The following is a 17,057-nucleotide window of genomic DNA, read 5'->3' as shown; positions in this document are numbered from 1 at the left end:
AAACAGTATCAACAAATTTGCATCAGCATAACATTCATAAGAAATACCTACATGGAATTCCAATGGTTTGTATATAAAGACAAATGAATAGGGCCTAAAACAGAACCCTGAGGAACACAAGAGGTGATCAGTAATGTGGAAGAGGAGAAATCAGCGATAATTAGAGAGAAGATTCTCATTTTTGTAGAGAGAAAACAACTTCAAATCAGTACCCTGAGCTCAGAGGGTCCCTCCCTTTAGTTCCACACAAAGGACAGCGGACAGAGCTTAGCTTTAATCCTCAGACAGCCACACCGATGTGTGTCCATGAGTATAAAAGGCCAGGTATGACTGGGTTCAGACACTGAGCAAGAGTGAAGGAGCATCCAGATCATCTCCACTGACTGAAGCAACATGGAGCCCACAGCCTCTTTCTCCATTCTAGCCCTGCTGATGCTCGGTCTGTCCCAGGCTGTCCCCCTCATGGAGCCTCAGTTTGTGGACATCACAGAAAGAATTCTGACCACCAACAACAGATCCAGTGAACTGCTGGTGGAGGGAGACATCGTCTTGTCAAGAACCAGGAACGCTCAGGTCTGCCCTGACAACAACTGCTTTTGGAAGAAGTCCTCAACTGGTCCAGTGCAGGTGCCTTACACAGTGAGCGCTGACTTCTCCTTCTCTGAGCGATCTGTAATCGCTGGCGCCATGGCAACCTTCCACAGCAAAACCTGCATTCGCTTTGTGGCCAGAACCACTGAAACCGACTACCTCAGCATTGAGAACAGAGATGGGTGCTACTCTCCAGTGGGCAGATCAGGTGGTAAGCAGGTGGTCTCCCTCAACAGGAACGGCTGCGTGTACCATGGCATTGTCCAGCATGAGCTGAACCACGCTCTGGGTTTCTACCACGAGCAGACCAGGAGCGACCGTGACCGCTATGTCAGGATCAACTGGGAGAACATCGACCCTGCAATGCAGTACAATTTCAACAAGGAGAACACCAACAACCTCAACACACCGTACGACTACTCCTCCGTGATGCACTACGGGAAAACGGCTTTCTCCATCAATGGGCTGGACAGCATCACTCCTATTCCTGATGCATCAGTGAAAATCGGGCAAAGAGTGGACCTGTCCGCCATCGACATCCTGAGGATCAACACTCTCTACAAGTGCTGAAATACACATCCTACTGTGACACATTTACAACTGCTCACATCTTGATCTTGTGATGCTCTGATGTGTCATCATTGTGAAATAAACAAAGTCAAAGCAAACAAATAAGTATCTTGTGTTTTACTAACATACTCCCATTCTTACTTTACCCCGTATCCACTAGCTGCATAATATAGTGCCAGGGAAGTACTATATTCACACAGTCTATTTACAGAACTAATTAGTTTCTAATTTACTTGATTCCAAGAGTCTGTAATATGCATTCCAATATTACACCTGACTGAACATCCCAGAATCCTTCTAACATTAAGATCATCTTACCATTTAACAAAGGACTTTGTGCTCAGATGCTTGAAGAAAACCAAGGTCAGGGGACAGTGGAGCACAGATCAACATGGAGTAAAATGTGACTTTGATGTAGTTAAACACAACTGATAGGATTGAAAGAAATGATGATCTGAAATAACATAATGATCATTAATTGAATATAAACAAAATATGTTTCACATTTCACCACACGCACTTGACCCATCATCCCTTAAGATCCATGGAAGCATCCTGGCTGGAGAGGTGGAACAAACTTTCCCTGGGTGTCCGAACGGCAGAGTTGCTTGCTGTCTTCAAATGCAAACTGAGGGCCTAAGTGTTGAGTATTGTGGTCTCCATACTGACTTTTGGATTTAGTAATATCTGGGCTTAGAGGTATCTTTTGGATCCTAGTCTATATAAACTAGCCAAGGGTATTTCTAAGTAAACAGTGAAGCACTTCGCTCTGGATAAGAGGCAAACCTTTTAAGTGCCTGTAATGTAACTAACTTAGCCTAAGAGTTAACCTCAGACCCTAAATACCTAAATACCTCAGCTTTTGGTTCTCACCTGATCTTTCGGACAGGACAGCACCTATCCAGATCTCAGAGGCATCTACCTCTACAAAAAAGAGGAGGTCAGGATCTGGGAGGTGTAAGACAAGTGCACTGGTCAACCTGCGTTTGAGCTCCTCGAATGACTTCTGGCCTTCGATGGTCCATGGGAAGGGGCCAGGCTGCTTGTGTGTCAGCGCAGTGAGAGGTGCAGCAGCTGAACCTGATAAACCGAAGGTAAAAATTCACAAACCCCAGAAAATGCTGGACTAAATGGAGGGATGTTGGGCACGGCCACTCTGCCACTGCTTTCAGTTTAGCTGGATCAATGGCCAGACTACCTTTGGAGACCACAAACCCTAGAAAAATTCTGACCTCTCCAGGTTAACCAAGAGATGGTTCTCCAAAAGCAGCTCAAACGATTCCTGTAATGGTCAATGAGACTTCTGCACCTCTCAGCAGGTATTTTGGCCCACTCCTCATGAGCAAACTGCTCCAGTTGTCTCAGGTTTGAAGGATCCCTTTTCCAGCTCCTTCCAAAGATGCTCAATAGGATTTAGGTCAGGGCTCATAGAAGGCCACTGCAGAATGGTCCATTGTTTTCCTCTTAGCCAACCTTGGGTGTTTTTTAGCTGTGTATTTTGGGTCTTTATCCTGTTGCAAGACCCATGACCTGTGACTGAGACCAAGCTTTCTGACACTGGGCAGCACATTTCTCTCTAGAATCCCTTAATAGTCTTGAGATTTCATTGTACCCTGCACAGATTCAAGATACCCTGTACCAGATGCAGCAAAGCAGCCCCAGAACATAACAGAGCCTCCTCCATGTTTCACAGTAGGGACAGTGTTCTCTTCTTGATCTGCTTCATTTTTCCATCTGTGAACATAGAGCTGATGTGCCTTGGCAAAAAGTTTCATCTGTCCATAGAACATTCTCCCAGAAGCATTGGGGCTTGTCAACATGCAGTTTGGCAAATTTCAGTCTGGTTTTTTATGATTTGTTTTCAACAATGGTGTCCTCCTTGGTCGTCTCCCATGCAGTCCACTTTGGCTCAAACAACGACGGCTGGTGCGATCGGACACTGATGTTCCTTGAGCTTGAAGTTCACCTTTAATCTCTTTAGAAGAAGTTTTTCTGGGCTCTTTTGTTACCATTCGTATTATCTGTCTCTTTGATTTGTCATCGATTTTCCTCCTGCGGCCATGCCACAGAGGTTGGCTACAGTACCACTGATCTTAAATTTCTGAATGATATGTGCAACTGTAGTCACAGGAACATCAAGTTGATTGGAGATGATCTTATAACCTTTACCTTTAACATGCTTGTCTTTAATTTTCTTTCTAATCTCCTGAGACAACTCCTTCCTTCACTTCCTCTGGTGCATGTTGAGTGTGGTACACACCATGTCACCAAACAGCACAGTGACTACCTGTAGCTCTATATATAGGCCCACTGACTGATTACAAGATTGTAGACACCTGTGATGCTAATTAGTGGACACACCTTGATTTGACATCTCCCTTTGGTCACATATTTTTCAGGGGTACCATCATTTTTGTCCAAGCCTGTTTAATGAGTTTACTTTTTTAAATAATTATGTTGAAGCATGGTTCAAAATCAATGTCGGATTTTCATTTGTTCATTTTCATAGAATTTTTATGTATTATTACTTTTGTCAGATTCAAGTTATTTCTGTGACCATTGTGGGTTTTTCTTTCATTAACCGAGGGGTACCAACAATTTTGTCCACGTGTGTATAATACATTCACCCAAACATCTCTTTACCATTTTCTGAAGAGAAAACTCACTTATTTGGCTCCAGTGAAGAAGTAGATGTGTTTGGTGCTTGTATAGCTGTCAGGTAAGACTTTAGCCTAGGAGCTAACCTCAGAACCACACAAGCACCCAACGTCTCTGCTTCATCTGTGCTTCATACCCGAGCCATTTCTCTGAAATAAGTTCAGAATGAGACTTGGTTATTTTTCAGTTATTAGTGGAATTAGATCTGGTTAATACATAGTTAGTAAGAGTTTTGTCAGATAGCTGAACTTACCCTGTCAGCTGCTTCAACCCCAGAAGAAGTACTTTAACTATTTTGGGCCTATTCACCTTATTTAATGGGGAAAGTTGAGCCACTAGAACCTTTTTTTTCTGGGACCCTGTATTTTGATGTCAGTTTGAGTTAGGGACACTGCTAAGATATGGAGTTCCGCAAGGCTCCATTTTAGGACCACTATTATTTATACTATACATGTTACCACTGGGCTCAGTTATAAGCAGACATGGCGTTAATTTCCATTTCTATGCAGATGACACACAGCTCTATATATCAGCCAAACCTGACGATAAATTTAGACTACAGAAAATGGAGGACTGTGTAAAGGATATAAAACTCTGGATGTCACATAACTTCCTTCTCCTCAACAGTGACAAAACCGAAGTTCTCCTTTTAGGTCCAAAAGACTCTAGAAATAAACTATCAGACTTAATGTTAGACTTGGCTGATTCTTCTATCATTCCTGGTTTAGCAGCTAAAAATCTTGGCGTCACATTTGACTCAGATTTATCATTTGAGCAACATATAGCTAATATTAGTAGAACAGCCTTTATGCAGCTTAGGAACATCTCCAAACTAAGAAACTCCTTATCACTACAAGACGCAGAAAAGCTAGTACATGCTTTTATTACCTCAAGGCTAGATTACTGTAATGCACTACTGTCAGGTTGTTCCAGCAGGAACCTCAATAAACTTCAGCTGGTGCAAAATGCTGCAGCCAGGGTCCTTACTAAAACTAGAAAATTTGACCATATCAGTCCAGTTCTATCAGCACTTCATTGGCTCCCAGTTAAATTCCGTATCGAATACAAAATTCTTTTATTAACATATAAAGCCCTACATGGCCTCGCTCCTGAGACCATCAAGACTACTTAGATCTCAGGGTGCTGGCCTCTTACGCGTTCCCAAAATTCAGAAAACCTCAGCAGGGGGAAGAGCCTTTTCTTATAAAGCCCCCCAGCTCTGGAATAACCTTCCAGATAATGTTCGGGACTCAGACACAGTCTTAATCTTTAAATCTAAGCTGAAAACTTATATGTTTAGTTTAGCTTTTGGTAATTAATGTTTCTTAGATAAGGGCTGCAGGTCCAGGGGTTCGCGGACCCAGGGAATTGTAGTACACTGAGATGCTGGAGCTGTCGTCTCGCTGCTTACACGCGATCACTCAGGTTTGTTGACGGTGGAGCAGATAGATGCTGGTGTTCTCAGGGTACGCCCGTGTCCGTGTTACCTTCTGGCTCTCTCCTTTTAATTATGCTGTGATAATCAGACCTGCCGGAGTCGTCAGACATACCCAGATGCTGATTCTCAACAGTCTCTGCACTCCATAAAATTCCTCTTAGAACTAACTTCTCTCTCTTTACCTTCCCCGAGTAAATGGCCACCCAGCCCGATCTGCAGGAAGATTGCCCGCTGAGGTCCCCTCTACCTGCATCTAACCAGCTGCCACCTACCAGTCCGGCCAGCGGGTCCCCCCCCAAAGCAGATACAACAGAAAGTTAATAGTGGCAATATTAATAGTGTCAGACAGGCACGAGTCCATCTAGGTTTCAGCACGGCCACCAAACAGGCAGCAGCAGCTGGCGGGTGAGCCATGGGTGGTGGCGGGTAATTTTTATCATTAATGTTTAAAACAGTCTGGCCAGAGGAGGATGGGTCCCCCTTGTGAGCCTTGGTTCCTCCCAAGGTTTCTTCCTCCAGCTCTGAGGGAGTTTTTCCTTGCCACTGTCGCCGTTGGCTTGCTCACGGGGGTCTTTGACGCTTCATGTTATTCCTTCTTTCTTCTCTGTCTCTGTTATTTATTAAGTACTAATTATGTAAAGCTGCTTTGTGACGACAACAGTTGTAAAAAGCGCTATACAAATAAATTTGACTTGACTTGACTTGACTTGCTAAGGTTTTAATTGATGCCACACATTCTGAACTTGCATTGTATGCATTCGTTTTACTTAAGGTTGTTGGATCACCTTAAGAAAAATGGCTCGTATTACCTCACTCTCCCCTCCCTTTAGTTACACACATTAGACCTATGAATTGTGTCAGGGATTAGCACTCAGTTTAAACAGTATCAACAAATTTGCATCAGCATAACATTCATAAGAAATACCTACATGGAATTCCAATGGTTTGTATATAAAGACAAATGAATAGGGCCTAAAACAGAACCCTGAGGAACACAAGAGGTGATCAGTAATGTGGAAGAGGAGAAATCAGCGATAATTAGAGAGAAGATTCTCATTTTTGTAGAGAGAAAACAACTTCAAATCAGTACCCTGAGCTCAGAGGGTCCCTCCCTTTAGTTCCACACAAAGGACAGCGGACAGAGCTTAGCTTTAATCCTCAGACAGCCACACCGATGTGTGTCCATGAGTATAAAAGGCCAGGTATGACTGGGTTCAGACACTGAGCAAGAGTGAAGGAGCATCCAGATCATCTCCACTGACTGAAGCAACATGGAGCCCACAGCCTCTTTCTCCATTCTAGCCCTGCTGATGCTCGGTCTGTCCCAGGCTGTCCCCCTCATGGAGCCTCAGTTTGTGGACATCACAGAAAGAATTCTGACCACCAACAACAGATCCAGTGAACTGCTGGTGGAGGGAGACATCGTCTTGTCAAGAACCAGGAACGCTCAGGTCTGCCCTGACAACAACTGCTTTTGGAAGAAGTCCTCAACTGGTCCAGTGCAGGTGCCTTACACAGTGAGCGCTGACTTCTCCTTCTCTGAGCGATCTGTAATCGCTGGCGCCATGGCAACCTTCCACAGCAAAACCTGCATTCGCTTTGTGGCCAGAACCACTGAAACCGACTACCTCAGCATTGAGAACAGAGATGGGTGCTACTCTCCAGTGGGCAGATCAGGTGGTAAGCAGGTGGTCTCCCTCAACAGGAACGGCTGCGTGTACCATGGCATTGTCCAGCATGAGCTGAACCACGCTCTGGGTTTCTACCACGAGCAGACCAGGAGCGACCGTGACCGCTATGTCAGGATCAACTGGGAGAACATCGACCCTGCAATGCAGTACAATTTCAACAAGGAGAACACCAACAACCTCAACACACCGTACGACTACTCCTCCGTGATGCACTACGGGAAAACGGCTTTCTCCATCAATGGGCTGGACAGCATCACTCCTATTCCTGATGCATCAGTGAAAATCGGGCAAAGAGTGGACCTGTCCGCCATCGACATCCTGAGGATCAACACTCTCTACAAGTGCTGAAATACACATCCTACTGTGACACATTTACAACTGCTCACATCTTGATCTTGTGATGCTCTGATGTGTCATCATTGTGAAATAAACAAAGTCAAAGCAAACAAATAAGTATCTTGTGTTTTACTAACATACTCCCATTCTTACTTTACCCCGTATCCACTAGCTGCATAATATAGTGCCAGGGAAGTACTATATTCACACAGTCTATTTACAGAACTAATTAGTTTCTAATTTACTTGATTCCAAGAGTCTGTAATATGCATTCCAATATTACACCTGACTGAACATCCCAGAATCCTTCTAACATTAAGATCATCTTACCATTTAACAAAGGACTTTGTGCTCAGATGCTTGAAGAAAACCAAGGTCAGGGGACAGTGGAGCACAGATCAACATGGAGTAAAATGTGACTTTGATGTAGTTAAACACAACTGATAGGATTGAAAGAAATGATGATCTGAAATAACATAATGATCATTAATTGAATATAAACAAAATATGTTTCACATTTCACCACACGCACTTGACCCATCATCCCTTAAGATCCATGGAAGCATCCTGGCTGGAGAGGTGGAACAAACTTTCCCTGGGTGTCCGAACGGCAGAGTTGCTTGCTGTCTTCAAATGCAAACTGAGGGCCTAAGTGTTGAGTATTGTGGTCTCCATACTGACTTTTGGATTTAGTAATATCTGGGCTTAGAGGTATCTTTTGGATCCTAGTCTATATAAACTAGCCAAGGGTATTTCTAAGTAAACAGTGAAGCACTTCGCTCTGGATAAGAGGCAAACCTTTTAAGTGCCTGTAATGTAACTAACTTAGCCTAAGAGTTAACCTCAGACCCTAAATACCTAAATACCTCAGCTTTTGGTTCTCACCTGATCTTTCGGACAGGACAGCACCTATCCAGATCTCAGAGGCATCTACCTCTACAAAAAAGAGGAGGTCAGGATCTGGGAGGTGTAAGACAAGTGCACTGGTCAACCTGCGTTTGAGCTCCTCGAATGACTTCTGGCCTTCGATGGTCCATGGGAAGGGGCCAGGCTGCTTGTGTGTCAGCGCAGTGAGAGGTGCAGCAGCTGAACCTGATAAACCGAAGGTAAAAATTCACAAACCCCAGAAAATGCTGGACTAAATGGAGGGATGTTGGGCACGGCCACTCTGCCACTGCTTTCAGTTTAGCTGGATCAATGGCCAGACTACCTTTGGAGACCACAAACCCTAGAAAAATTCTGACCTCTCCAGGTTAACCAAGAGATGGTTCTCCAAAAGCAGCTCAAACGATTCCTGTAATGGTCAATGAGACTTCTGCACCTCTCAGCAGGTATTTTGGCCCACTCCTCATGAGCAAACTGCTCCAGTTGTCTCAGGTTTGAAGGATCCCTTTTCCAGATGGCATGTTTCAGCTCCTTCCAAAGATGCTCAATAGGATTTAGGTCAGGGCTCATAGAAGGCCACTGCAGAATGGTCCATTGTTTTCCTCTTAGCCAACCTTGGGTGTTTTTTAGCTGTGTATTTTGGGTCTTTATCCTGTTGCAAGACCCATGACCTGTGACTGAGACCAAGCTTTCTGACACTGGGCAGCACATTTCTCTCTAGAATCCCTTAATAGTCTTGAGATTTCATTGTACCCTGCACAGATTCAAGATACCCTGTACCAGATGCAGCAAAGCAGCCCCAGAACATAACAGAGCCTCCTCCATGTTTCACAGTAGGGACAGTGTTCTCTTCTTGATCTGCTTCATTTTTCCATCTGTGAACATAGAGCTGATGTGCCTTGGCAAAAAGTTTCATCTGTCCATAGAACATTCTCCCAGAAGCATTGGGGCTTGTCAACATGCAGTTTGGCAAATTTCAGTCTGGTTTTTTATGATTTGTTTTCAACAATGGTGTCCTCCTTGGTCGTCTCCCATGCAGTCCACTTTGGCTCAAACAACGACGGCTGGTGCGATCGGACACTGATGTTCCTTGAGCTTGAAGTTTACCTTTAATCTCTTTAGAAGAAGTTTTTCTGGGCTCTTTTGTTACCATTCGTATTATCTGTCTCTTTGATTTGTCATCGATTTTCCTCCTGCGGCCATGCCACAGAGGTTGGCTACAGTACCACTGATCTTAAATTTCTGAATGATATGTGCAACTGTAGTCACAGGAACATCAAGTTGATTGGAGATGATCTTATAACCTTTACCTTTAACATGCTTGTCTTTAATTTTCTTTCTAATCTCCTGAGACAACTCCTTCCTTCACTTCCTCTGGTGCATGTTGAGTGTGGTACACACCATGTCACCAAACAGCACAGTGACTACCTGTAGCTCTATATATAGGCCCACTGACTGATTACAAGATTGTAGACACCTGTGATGCTAATTAGTGGACACACCTTGATTTGACATCTCCCTTTGGTCACATATTTTTCAGGGGTACCATCATTTTTGTCCAAGCCTGTTTAATGAGTTTACTTTTTTAAATAATTATGTTGAAGCATGGTTCAAAATCAATGTCGGATTTTCATTTGTTCATTTTCATAGAATTTTTATGTATTATTACTTTTGTCAGATTCAAGTTATTTCTGTGACCATTGTGGGTTTTTCTTTCATTAACCGAGGGGTACCAACAATTTTGTCCACGTGTGTATAATACATTCACCCAAACATCTCTTTACCATTTTCTGAAGAGAAAACTCACTTATTTGGCTCCAGTGAAGAAGTAGATGTGTTTGGTGCTTGTATAGCTGTCAGGTAAGACTTTAGCCTAGGAGCTAACCTCAGAACCACACAAGCACCCAACGTCTCTGCTTCATCTGTGCTTCATACCCGAGCCATTTCTCTGAAATAAGTTCAGAATGAGACTTGGTTATTTTTCAGTTATTAGTGGAATTAGATCTGGTTAATACATAGTTAGTAAGAGTTTTGTCAGATAGCTGAACTTACCCTGTCAGCTGCTTCAACCCCAGAAGAAGTACTTTAACTATTTTGGGCCTATTCACCTTATTTAATGGGGAAAGTTGAGCCACTAGAACCTTTTTTTTCTGGGACCCTGTATTTTGATGTCAGTTTGAGTTAGGGACACTGCTAAGATATGGAGTTCCGCAAGGCTCCATTTTAGGACCACTATTATTTATACTATACATGTTACCACTGGGCTCAGTTATAAGCAGACATGGCGTTAATTTCCATTTCTATGCAGATGACACACAGCTCTATATATCAGCCAAACCTGACGATAAATTTAGACTACAGAAAATGGAGGACTGTGTAAAGGATATAAAACTCTGGATGTCACATAACTTCCTTCTCCTCAACAGTGACAAAACCGAAGTTCTCCTTTTAGGTCCAAAAGACTCTAGAAATAAACTATCAGACTTAATGTTAGACTTGGCTGATTCTTCTATCATTCCTGGTTTAGCAGCTAAAAATCTTGGCGTCACATTTGACTCAGATTTATCATTTGAGCAACATATAGCTAATATTAGTAGAACAGCCTTTATGCAGCTTAGGAACATCTCCAAACTAAGAAACTCCTTATCACTACAAGACGCAGAAAAGCTAGTACATGCTTTTATTACCTCAAGGCTAGATTACTGTAATGCACTACTGTCAGGTTGTTCCAGCAGGAACCTCAATAAACTTCAGCTGGTGCAAAATGCTGCAGCCAGGGTCCTTACTAAAACTAGAAAATTTGACCATATCAGTCCAGTTCTATCAGCACTTCATTGGCTCCCAGTTAAATTCCGTATCGAATACAAAATTCTTTTATTAACATATAAAGCCCTACATGGCCTCGCTCCTGAGTACCTGCAGGATCTTATTGTATATTACGAACCATCAAGACTACTTAGATCTCAGGGTGCTGGCCTCTTACGCGTTCCCAAAATTCAGAAAACCTCAGCAGGGGGAAGAGCCTTTTCTTATAAAGCCCCCCAGCTCTGGAATAACCTTCCAGATAATGTTCGGGACTCAGACACAGTCTTAATCTTTAAATCTAAGCTGAAAACTTATATGTTTAGTTTAGCTTTTGGTAATTAATGTTTCTTAGATAAGGGCTGCAGGTCCAGGGGTTCGCGGACCCAGGGAATTGTAGTACACTGAGATGCTGGAGCTGTCGTCTCGCTGCTTACACGCGATCACTCAGGTTTGTTGACGGTGGAGCAGATAGATGCTGGTGTTCTCAGGGTACGCCCGTGTCCGTGTTACCTTCTGGCTCTCTCCTTTTAATTATGCTGTGATAATCAGACCTGCCGGAGTCGTCAGACATACCCAGATGCTGATTCTCAACAGTCTCTGCACTCCATAAAATTCCTCTTAGAACTAACTTCTCTCTCTTTACCTTCCCCGAGTAAATGGCCACCCAGCCCGATCTGCAGGAAGATTGCCCGCTGAGGTCCCCTCTACCTGCATCTAACCAGCTGCCACCTACCAGTCCGGCCAGCGGGTCCCCCCCCAAAGCAGATACAACAGAAAGTTAATAGTGGCAATATTAATAGTGTCAGACAGGCACGAGTCCATCTAGGTTTCAGCACGGCCACCAAACAGGCAGCAGCAGCTGGCGGGTGAGCCATGGGTGGTGGCGGGTAATTTTTATCATTAATGTTTAAAACAGTCTGGCCAGAGGAGGATGGGTCCCCCTTGTGAGCCTTGGTTCCTCCCAAGGTTTCTTCCTCCAGCTCTGAGGGAGTTTTTCCTTGCCACTGTCGCCGTTGGCTTGCTCACGGGGGTCTTTGACGCTTCATGTTATTCCTTCTTTCTTCTCTGTCTCTGTTATTTATTAAGTACTAATTATGTAAAGCTGCTTTGTGACGACAACAGTTGTAAAAAGCGCTATACAAATAAATTTGACTTGACTTGACTTGACTTGCTAAGGTTTTAATTGATGCCACACATTCTGAACTTGCATTGTATGCATTCGTTTTACTTAAGGTTGTTGGATCACCTTAAGAAAAATGGCTCGTATTACCTCACTCTCCCCTCCCTTTAGTTACACACATTAGACCTATGAATTGTGTCAGGGATTAGCACTCAGTTTAAACAGTATCAACAAATTTGCATCAGCATAACATTCATAAGAAATACCTACATGGAATTCCAATGGTTTGTATATAAAGACAAATGAATAGGGCCTAAAACAGAACCCTGAGGAACACAAGAGGTGATCAGTAATGTGGAAGAGGAGAAATCAGCGATAATTAGAGAGAAGATTCTCATTTTTGTAGAGAGAAAACAACTTCAAATCAGTACCCTGAGCTCAGAGGGTCCCTCCCTTTAGTTCCACACAAAGGACAGCGGACAGAGCTTAGCTTTAATCCTCAGACAGCCACACCGATGTGTGTCCATGAGTATAAAAGGCCAGGTATGACTGGGTTCAGACACTGAGCAAGAGTGAAGGAGCATCCAGATCATCTCCACTGACTGAAGCAACATGGAGCCCACAGCCTCTTTCTCCATTCTAGCCCTGCTGATGCTCGGTCTGTCCCAGGCTGTCCCCCTCATGGAGCCTCAGTTTGTGGACATCACAGAAAGAATTCTGACCACCAACAACAGATCCAGTGAACTGCTGGTGGAGGGAGACATCGTCTTGTCAAGAACCAGGAACGCTCAGGTCTGCCCTGACAACAACTGCTTTTGGAAGAAGTCCTCAACTGGTCCAGTGCAGGTGCCTTACACAGTGAGCGCTGACTTCTCCTTCTCTGAGCGATCTGTAATCGCTGGCGCCATGGCAACCTTCCACAGCAAAACCTGCATTCGCTTTGTGGCCAGAACCACTGAAACCGACTACCTCAGCATTGAGAACAGAGATGGGTGCTACTCTCCAGTGGGCAGATCAGGTGGTAAGCAGGTGGTCTCCCTCAACAGGAACGGCTGCGTGTACCATGGCATTGTCCAGCATGAGCTGAACCACGCTCTGGGTTTCTACCACGAGCAGACCAGGAGCGACCGTGACCGCTATGTCAGGATCAACTGGGAGAACATCGACCCTGCAATGCAGTACAATTTCAACAAGGAGAACACCAACAACCTCAACACACCGTACGACTACTCCTCCGTGATGCACTACGGGAAAACGGCTTTCTCCATCAATGGGCTGGACAGCATCACTCCTATTCCTGATGCATCAGTGAAAATCGGGCAAAGAGTGGACCTGTCCGCCATCGACATCCTGAGGATCAACACTCTCTACAAGTGCTGAAATACACATCCTACTGTGACACATTTACAACTGCTCACATCTTGATCTTGTGATGCTCTGATGTGTCATCATTGTGAAATAAACAAAGTCAAAGCAAACAAATAAGTATCTTGTGTTTTACTAACATACTCCCATTCTTACTTTACCCCGTATCCACTAGCTGCATAATATAGTGCCAGGGAAGTACTATATTCACACAGTCTATTTACAGAACTAATTAGTTTCTAATTTACTTGATTCCAAGAGTCTGTAATATGCATTCCAATATTACACCTGACTGAACATCCCAGAATCCTTCTAACATTAAGATCATCTTACCATTTAACAAAGGACTTTGTGCTCAGATGCTTGAAGAAAACCAAGGTCAGGGGACAGTGGAGCACAGATCAACATGGAGTAAAATGTGACTTTGATGTAGTTAAACACAACTGATAGGATTGAAAGAAATGATGATCTGAAATAACATAATGATCATTAATTGAATATAAACAAAATATGTTTCACATTTCACCACACGCACTTGACCCATCATCCCTTAAGATCCATGGAAGCATCCTGGCTGGAGAGGTGGAACAAACTTTCCCTGGGTGTCCGAACGGCAGAGTTGCTTGCTGTCTTCAAATGCAAACTGAGGGCCTAAGTGTTGAGTATTGTGGTCTCCATACTGACTTTTGGATTTAGTAATATCTGGGCTTAGAGGTATCTTTTGGATCCTAGTCTATATAAACTAGCCAAGGGTATTTCTGAGTAAACAGTGAAGCACTTCGCTCTGGATAAGAGGCAAACCTTTTAAGTGCCTGTAATGTAACTAACTTAGCCTAAGAGTTAACCTCAGACCCTAAATACCTAAATACCTCAGCTTTTGGTTCTCACCTGATCTTTCGGACAGGACAGCACCTATCCAGATCTCAGAGGCATCTACCTCTACAAAAAAGAGGAGGTCAGGATCTGGGAGGTGTAAGACAAGTGCACTGGTCAACCTGCGTTTGAGCTCCTCGAATGACTTCTGGCCTTCGATGGTCCATGGGAAGGGGCCAGGCTGCTTGTGTGTCAGCGCAGTGAGAGGTGCAGCAGCTGAACCTGATAAACCGAAGGTAAAAATTCACAAACCCCAGAAAATGCTGGACTAAATGGAGGGATGTTGGGCACGGCCACTCTGCCACTGCTTTCAGTTTAGCTGGATCAATGGCCAGACTACCTTTGGAGACCACAAACCCTAGAAAAATTCTGACCTCTCCAGGTTAACCAAGAGATGGTTCTCCAAAAGCAGCTCAAACGATTCCTGTAATGGTCAATGAGACTTCTGCACCTCTCAGCAGGTATTTTGGCCCACTCCTCATGAGCAAACTGCTCCAGTTGTCTCAGGTTCGAAGGATCCCTTTTCCAGACGGCATGTTTCAGCTCCTTCCAAAGATGCTCAATAGGATTTAGGTCAGGGCTCATAGAAGGCCACTGCAGAATGGTCCATTGTTTTCCTCTTAGCCAACCTTGGGTGTTTTTTAGCTGTGTATTTTGGGTCTTTATCCTGTTGCAAGACCCATGACCTGTGACTGAGACCAAGCTTTCTGACACTGGGCAGCACATTTCTCTCTAGAATCCCTTAATAGTCTTGAGATTTCATTGTACCCTGCACAGATTCAAGATACCCTGTACCAGATGCAGCAAAGCAGCCCCAGAACATAACAGAGCCTCCTCCATGTTTCACAGTAGGGACAGTGTTCTCTTCTTGATCTGCTTCATTTTTCCATCTGTGAACATAGAGCTGATGTGCCTTGGCAAAAAGTTTCATCTGTCCATAGAACATTCTCCCAGAAGCATTGGGGCTTGTCAACATGCAGTTTGGCAAATTTCAGTCTGGTTTTTTATGATTTGTTTTCAACAATGGTGTCCTCCTTGGTCGTCTCCCATGCAGTCCACTTTGGCTCAAACAACGACGGCTGGTGCGATCGGACACTGATGTTCCTTGAGCTTGAAGTTCACCTTTAATCTCTTTAGAAGAAGTTTTTCTGGGCTCTTTTGTTACCATTCGTATTATCTGTCTCTTTGATTTGTCATCGATTTTCCTCCTGCGGCCATGCCACAGAGGTTGGCTACAGTACCACTGATCTTAAATTTCTGAATGATATGTGCAACTGTAGTCACAGGAACATCAAGTTGATTGGAGATGATCTTATAACCTTTACCTTTAACATGCTTGTCTTTAATTTTCTTTCTAATCTCCTGAGACAACTCCTTCCTTCACTTCCTCTGGTGCATGTTGAGTGTGGTACACACCATGTCACCAAACAGCACAGTGACTACCTGTAGCTCTATATATAGGCCCACTGACTGATTACAAGATTGTAGACACCTGTGATGCTAATTAGTGGACACACCTTGATTTGACATCTCCCTTTGGTCACATATTTTTCAGGGGTACCATCATTTTTGTCCAAGCCTGTTTAATGAGTTTACTTTTTTAAATAATTATGTTGAAGCATGGTTCAAAATCAATGTCGGATTTTCATTTGTTCATTTTCATAGAATTTTTATGTATTATTACTTTTGTCAGATTCAAGTTATTTCTGTGACCATTGTGGGTTTTTCTTTCATTAACCGAGGGGTACCAACAATTTTGTCCACGTGTGTATAATACATTCACCCAAACATCTCTTTACCATTTTCTGAAGAGAAAACTCACTTATTTGGCTCCAGTGAAGAAGTAGATGTGTTTGGTGCTTGTATAGCTGTCAGGTAAGACTTTAGCCTAGGAGCTAACCTCAGAACCACACAAGCACCCAACGTCTCTGCTTCATCTGTGCTTCATACCCGAGCCATTTCTCTGAAATAAGTTCAGAATGAGACTTGGTTATTTTTCAGTTATTAGTGGAATTAGATCTGGTTAATACATAGTTAGTAAGAGTTTTGTCAGATAGCTGAACTTACCCTGTCAGCTGCTTCAACCCCAGAAGAAGTACTTTAACTATTTTGGGCCTATTCACCTTATTTAATGGGGAAAGTTGAGCCACTAGAACCTTTTTTTTCTGGGACCCTGTATTTTGATGTCAGTTTGAGTTAGGGACACTGCTAAGATATGGAGTTCCGCAAGGCTCCATTTTAGGACCACTATTATTTATACTATACATGTTACCACTGGGCTCAGTTATAAGCAGACATGGCGTTAATTTCCATTTCTATGCAGATGACACACAGCTCTATATATCAGCCAAACCTGACGATAAATTTAGACTACAGAAAATGGAGGACTGTGTAAAGGATATAAAACTCTGGATGTCACATAACTTCCTTCTCCTCAACAGTGACAAAACCGAAGTTCTCCTTTTAGGTCCAAAAGACTCTAGAAATAAACTATCAGACTTAATGTTAGACTTGGCTGATTCTTCTATCATTCCTGGTTTAGCAGCTAAAAATCTTGGCGTCACATTTGACTCAGATTTATCATTTGAGCAACATATAGCTAATATTAGTAGAACAGCCTTTATGCAGCTTAGGAACATCTCCAAACTAAGAAACTCCTTATCACTACAAGACGCAGAAAAGCTAGTACATGCTTTTATTACCTCAAGGCTAGATTACTGTAATG

At 43.4% G+C, this 17,057-nt stretch overlaps 3 pseudogenes; all 3 read left to right on the top strand.

The window, feature by feature from the left end:
- The first annotated feature begins 393 nt into the window (after window positions 1-393).
- Window positions 394-1,161, top strand: LOC140561737 (hatching enzyme 1.2 pseudogene; annotated as a pseudogene).
- A 5,367-nt stretch (window positions 1,162-6,528) lies between these two features.
- Window positions 6,529-7,296, top strand: LOC140561736 (hatching enzyme 1.2 pseudogene; annotated as a pseudogene).
- A 5,410-nt stretch (window positions 7,297-12,706) lies between these two features.
- On the top strand, window positions 12,707-13,474 carry LOC140561735 (hatching enzyme 1.2 pseudogene; annotated as a pseudogene).
- Window positions 13,475-17,057: the final 3,583 nt, after the last annotated feature.

This window comes from Salminus brasiliensis, chromosome 9 (genome assembly GCF_030463535.1).
Source record: "Salminus brasiliensis chromosome 9, fSalBra1.hap2, whole genome shotgun sequence".
Taxonomy (NCBI): Eukaryota; Metazoa; Chordata; class Actinopteri; order Characiformes; family Bryconidae; genus Salminus; species Salminus brasiliensis.
This window is presented reverse-complemented; position numbering and strand designations above follow the sequence as displayed.